Below are 6564 nucleotides of genomic sequence, written 5' to 3' on the forward strand. Positions count from 1 at the left end.
AATTGCGCATGTCCAAGGAAGAGGGGAAGCTGCGCATGTGCGAGAAGAGTCAACAACCTGACCTTCCTGCTGAGGCGTTGACCAATGGGAAGAATTGGAGGACCGGAAGGCCCCTTCACTCAGCCAATCAGCGCGCGGGCTTTGTGTGAATGAAGATTGAGCTTCACACAGACTGAAACCTCGTCCTCGCTCCAACATCTGGGAATAATAAACTTTCTTTTCTCCCCCTTTCCATTTCATTTATCATTCTGACCTTCAATTGGTGACTTGCAGCAACTGAAGGGAAAGGAAGAGAATCCCGGGAGTGTGCAGACTCTGGAAAGCTTGGCCCAGGTCTCTCTCTCTCTCTCTCTTAAACACATTGACATCCTTTGCTCCCTCAGCATGACACATTTATTTGTCTGGCTAAAGGATGGGCTCTTTCCCAATGTTCAAAATTAAAGGACTGGTTTCTCAGGAGATAGCTGACATTTAAGGGGGCAATAAAGGAATATCGGACAGAGATATGTATCGTGTTGTTATATGGTACAGATTACATATTATTATTGGTTCTGTAATAAAGTGCATTTATTATTCACTTCCTTTCTCTTCAGTTGCTGCAAGTCACTAATTGAAGGCCAGAATGAGAAAAGAAATGGAAAGGGGGAGAAAAGAATGTACTCACAGATGTTGGAGACAGGAAGAAGCTTCAGTCTGTGTGAAGCCCAGTTTTCGTTCTCACAAAGTCCGCGAAGATTGGCTGGAGGACGAGAGTCCATCCGGTCACCCAGGCGTTCCATTGGCCAACGCGTCATCCTGACTGTCAGGAGGTGGGAGCTCCCCCGCACATGCTCAGCTTCCCCTCTCCCTTGGACATGCGCAGTCCCGGACGAGGGGAGAGGGTAAGGTCACCGAGCGGCTTCTCGCTCTGGCCGGAGCCGTCAGATGGTTGCCCGGCGCCGTCAGATGGTTGCCCGGTAACCTTGTCTCGAGGAGGTGCCAGCGGAGGGAGAACAATGGGTGGAGGCGGGCGCCCGTGTCCCCGTGACGCCCCTGCGCATTGAGCCCTATGACGTCACCGTGGAACAGAATGATTCCTATTGGTTGATGTAGACTGGGCTATATTGTGGCGTCACAGCCCGGAAGTTGGACATTGAGCTTCCTCTTCTGTGCGAGGAAATCAATGTTTCCTTCTTTCCATTTATTTTCTCATTCGGAGGAGGGGACGACATTGGCGACTTGCAACAACTGAAGGGAAAGGAACTGAATCCAATCTGTATATTACACATTTTTGTGTCGTAATTCATTAAGATTTTCAGTCTGTGTCCAGGACAGGAAGCAGTGAGCATGGATCAGCACCTTCAGGAGAATTGGGAGGGTGAATATTAGATACAGCAGAGTGAGAATGGAGGGAGAGTGTGTGGGATGGAGATTTACAGTTTTTGCAGAATGAGAGAACAAGAATGTTCCAGAGAAACTAGATTTATATTCTGTACTGAAAGATAATTCTTGTAAATTGTTTTTACAGGATGTTAGAAGAGGAGGAATGACAGACAGAAATTTCAAATGACACATCTCGATCTGACAGATTTAGATCTGACAGTCTAAATCTATACAAAATGTAGACTCCTTAAGAAACAAAAATCCAACAAAGGTTTTACTCAATTCCTTGGGACCTGAATATCATCAGCCTTTTAATGTAGAAGGAGAAAGGTTTCTCTCATCTCTCAGCTTCAAAAGATTTTAAACATCAGTTGGAAAAGCACCGAGACACACATACACACCTGAGTGAGAGTGTGTCAGAGCACTGACTGTGGAGAGAGCTTTAACCGGTTACACAGCCTGAAAAAACATCACACCACTCACAGCGGGGAGAGACCGTACACGTGTTCTGTGTGTGGTCAAGGCTTCAATTGTGCAGTCTGTAGAGATACAAGGAGACCGAAAACATGGAGAAGCCTTGGCAATGTTTGGACTGTGGGAAGGGATACAGAGCCCCATGTTTGCTGGAAGCTCATCGACGCATTCACACTGGGGAGAAGCCATTCACCTGCTCTCAGTGTGAGAAGGGATTCACTCAGTTACCCCATCTGCAGAGACACCAGCAAATTCACACTGGGGAAGGGATTCACTCAGTTATCCAACCTGCAGAAACATCAGCGAGTTCACACTGGGAAGAGGCCATTCACCTGCTCTCAGTGTGGGAAGGGATTCACTGAGTTATTCAGCCTGCAGAAACATCAGCAAATTTGCATTGGGGAGAGGCCATTCATCTGCTCTCAGTGTGGGAAGGGATTCACTCGGTTATACAATCTACTGTCACACCAGCGAGTTCACACAGGGGAGAAGCCATTCACCTGCTCTCAATGTGAGAAGGGATTCAGACATTCATGCACCCTGCGGAAACACCAGCGGATTCACAGTGGGGAGAAGCCATTCACCTGCTCTCAGTGTGGGGAGGGATTCAGACATTCATCCACCCTGCAGACAGATCAGCAAGTTCACACTGGGGAGAAGCCGTTCACCTGCTCTCAATGTGAGAAGTGAATCACTCGATTATCCATCAGAGACACCAGCTGATCCGATTGTAACCAACTTCACATAGGTCATACAGCACAGTAAAGGCCTTTCGGCCCATCGAGGCTGCGCCAGTCCAAAACAACCACTTGCCTATTCTAATCCCATTTTCCAGTGCTTGGCCCATAGCGTGGACTTCACAAGTGCCTATCTAAATACTTCTTAAATATCATGAGGGTCTCTGCCTCCACCACCCTTTCAGACAGTGTGTTCCAAACTCCCACCACCTTCTGGGTGAGAAAGGTTTTCCTCACATCCCCTCTAAACCTCCTGCCTCTTACCTTAAATCTATGCCCCCTGGTCACTGATCCCTCCACAAAAGGGAGAAGTTTTTCCTGTCTACTCTATCTATGCCCCTCATAATTTTGCACATCATGTCCCCCTCAGTCTCCGCTGCTCCAAGGAAAACAATCCAAGTCTATCTCTTCATAACTAAAACTCTCCAACCAGGAAACATCCTGGTAAATCTCCTCTGCACCCTTTCCAGTGCTATCCCATCCCTTCTATAATGTGGATTCCTGGCTTTGGTTACTTTCTGTGCAGAGTCTGCACGTTCTCCCCATGTCTGCGTGGGTTTCCTCCGGGTGCTCCGGTGTCCACCCACATGTCCCGAAAGACATGCTGTTCGGTAATTTGGACATTCTGAATTCTCCCTCCGTGTACCCGAAAAAGCTGGAATGTGGCGACTAGGGGCTTTTCACAGTAACATTATTGCAGTGTTAATGTAAGCCTACTTGTGACAATAAAGATTATTATTATTACAAACTAGAATTGTGTGTTTGAATTTCTATCCTCGACTGACAGTGATGACTTTTGTCATCTTTTACAGGACATTAGATTGGATGTTGAGTCAAGATCTGCCAAAGTCATCGTTGCATCAGGACCTGGATATCATCGGCCTTTGAATCGAGAAAGAGAAATGTTTGTGCATTCTAAGCATTTCAAAATATTTTAAACATCAGTCTAACTGGAAAAACACCAAGATGCACACACCCGACATGGGAGTGTCCCAGTGCACGGACTGTAGAATGAGATTTTACTCGTTTGACTGCCAGAAAAAACAGCATCCCAATCACAGAAGGGAGAGACTGCACGTGTTCTGTGTGTGCATGAGGCTTGGTTGTCCAACCTGGAGAGACAGAGTCGGACGCACACCATGGAGAAACCGTGGTGGCTGTGGAAAGGGATTCAGATCCCCCCTCTGTGCTGGAAATTCATCAAAGCAGTCACACTGGGGAGAGACCGTTCACCTGCTCAGAGTGTGAGAAGGGTTTCATTAATTCATCAAGCTTCCTGAAGCACTTGCAACTTCACACTAGGAATAGGCCGTTCACCTGTCCTGAGTGTGGGAAGGGATTCAGTCATTCATCCAACTTACTGACAGACCAACACGTTTACACTGGGGAGAGGCCGGTCACCTGTCCCGAGTGTGGTAAGGGATCCATCAATTCATCCAGCATGCTGACACACCGAAGAGTTCACACTGGGGAGAGGCCGTTCACCTGTCCTGAGTGTAGGAAGGGATTCAGTCATTCATCAAATTTACTGATACACCGACGGGTTCACACTGGGGAGAGGCTGTTCACCTGTACTGAGTGTGGAAAAGCATTCATTCATTCATCTCACCTGCGGAAGCACCAGCGAGTTCACACTGCGGAGAGGCCATTCATCTGCTCGGAGTGTGGGAATGGATTCACTCAGTTATGCAGCCTGCAGAGACACCAGCGAGTTCACACCGGTGAGAAGCCGTTCATCTGCTGAGTGTGGGAAGGGATTCACTCAGTCATCCCATCTGCTGACACACCAGCGAGTTCACAAGTGATTACAGACCAGAGGGAGCTAGAGAACCCAATGGCTGCCTGCTGAATGCTGTTCCATTCACCCCCAACAAGTATCCACCTCCATCCACTAATTAAATCACCCATAAATACTTATCGAGTGTAGATATAGACACAGAATGAGACAAAGTCCAAGATGGAAGAGAGATGAATGGAAACTGCTTAAGGAAGACAGAAATAATGAATTAAGAAGCCTCAGCCCCTCTCCACATGGCAGCAACGGGCCCGTCCCAACACCTCATTCAGGTCTGGAAAAGTCTGAGCTGTAACTATCCTGACTGAGCTGAGAAAATTCAGAAAATACATTAGTGACGCCCTTGGGACAATGAAAAATTCAGTCTCAGAACTGGAACAAGCTGTCAGCGGTTTGGGAAAGAGGGTAGTGCAGCCGGAGAACAGAATTAGTATGGTTAACGATAGTAACATTCACAGATACAGGCTCCTTTCTTATTTACACCAGAGAGACAGACGGTTAGAGGACAGATGTCAGAACCTCAAACATTTCATGAGATGGAACAACCTGTGAATTTATGAGGTGCCAGGAAACTCAGTAGGCGGGACATTATCCGCTGGGTCGAAAGCTTTCTCAAGGTCCTGCTTAAACTCCCGGTCGATTTCCCACTACAACTAGAGTGGGCTCACAGATCACTGCAACAAAAGCCGTCAGATGCTAATTCGCTCCGAGATCATTTGTGGTGAAATTTCTCAGCTCCAGATGAAAATGTTAAATTAATTGCGTACTCTAAATTTTAAAAAAATATGTGAAAGGGTGACATAAACCCATTGAGAGAAAAAAGATGCTCAGTCAGTTGAAACATCTCGGCTGCAAGGGGCTGGTTTAGCACACTGGGCTAAATCACTGGCTTTTAAAGCAGACCGAGGCAAGCTAGCAGCACGGTTCGATTCCCGTACCAGGCACCGGAATGTGGCGACTAGGGGCTTTTCACAGTAACTTCATTGAAGCCTACTCGTGACAATAAGCGATTTTCATTTCAAAACTGCATTTTTACAAGAAACACATTTGTCAGACATAGACCACAGTAAGCTGGGCAGATCCTTGGCAAACCAGATATTATTTTCCTCTCGTGCATCAGGCTAAATTGCCCCTTAATTGGAAAAAAATAATTAGGTCCTCTAAATTTATATTTTAAAAAACAAGCCCTGGCCTGGGTGGCTACATAAACACATTTTACAAGACCGTTTAAGACATACATCCACCTTTACTTCAGCAGGCCTATCGTCACTCATTAGAAACTGGATCATTGGCTCCTTCATGGAGAGATGCAATTATAACAGTCATTCATAAGGAGGGGAGAGACCCAACAGAGTGTGGGTCACATCGCTCCATATCATAACTTAATTGTATCCTGAAGGTTCTCACAACAATACTGGCCCATAAACAGGATATTAACAGGTTATACATCCAGACCAAACTGGATTGATAACGGGTGTTACTCTGGAGACAATCTCCACAGGCTCCTTAACATCATGACTCATGTCCAAGGGAATGGGGTTGAGGCCATGATCTTATCTTTAGACGCTGAAAAGACATTTGATCAAATATCATGGGTGTACCTATTTCAGACTTTACACCAGCCTGGAGTTTGGACTCAACTTTGTGAGATGGGTCCAGAGCCTCTATTCAAATCCACAGGCCTCTGTTCGTGTGAACAGTCATATTGCTGAAGTCTTTGGGCGATAGAGGGGGACAAGACCGGGTTGGCCTCTGTCCCCTTCTTCTGTTCACTTATGTATAAAACCCTTAACCCAAATGGTGAGAAACAAGACGGACATACAGAGGTTCCAGCTGGAGAAGAAAAGCACAAGTTGTCATTCTATGCTGATGACATCCTGCTTTACTTATTAGATCCTGCAACACCATATTTTCTATGAGAGTATTTAAAAGATAGGCTGTGACTCAGGTTATAAAGTTAATGTTAAAAAAATTGAAGCAACGGAAATAGGTGGACAAATCCCAACCATATTGAGACACAAAGTGCCTTTAAATGGCTCAGTCGGGCACTAAATATCTCAGTATTCTTGTCCCACCAACAATCGCTAGAATATATGGAGCAAATTACACTCGTATCATTAACCATATGAAGAGTGATCTGGATGGGTGGCTGAGCCGACCACTCCGTTAAGACGGATTGAAGTTATTCAGATGAAT

General features: G+C 46.1%; 1 long non-coding RNA gene across 1 annotated transcript; it reads left to right on the forward strand.

Annotated features, from left to right (window-relative positions):
• The first annotated feature begins 1124 nt into the window (after nucleotides 1–1124).
• LOC140420349 (uncharacterized) lies at nucleotides 1125–3321 on the forward strand. The gene is made up of 2 exons (XR_011946304.1): nucleotides 1125–1357; nucleotides 1508–3321. It is a non-coding gene; the product is annotated as an uncharacterized lncRNA (long non-coding RNA).
• Nucleotides 3322–6564: the final 3243 nt, after the last annotated feature.

This window comes from Scyliorhinus torazame, chromosome 5 (genome assembly GCF_047496885.1).
Source record: "Scyliorhinus torazame isolate Kashiwa2021f chromosome 5, sScyTor2.1, whole genome shotgun sequence".
Lineage (NCBI taxonomy): Eukaryota > Metazoa > Chordata > Chondrichthyes > Carcharhiniformes > Scyliorhinidae > Scyliorhinus > Scyliorhinus torazame.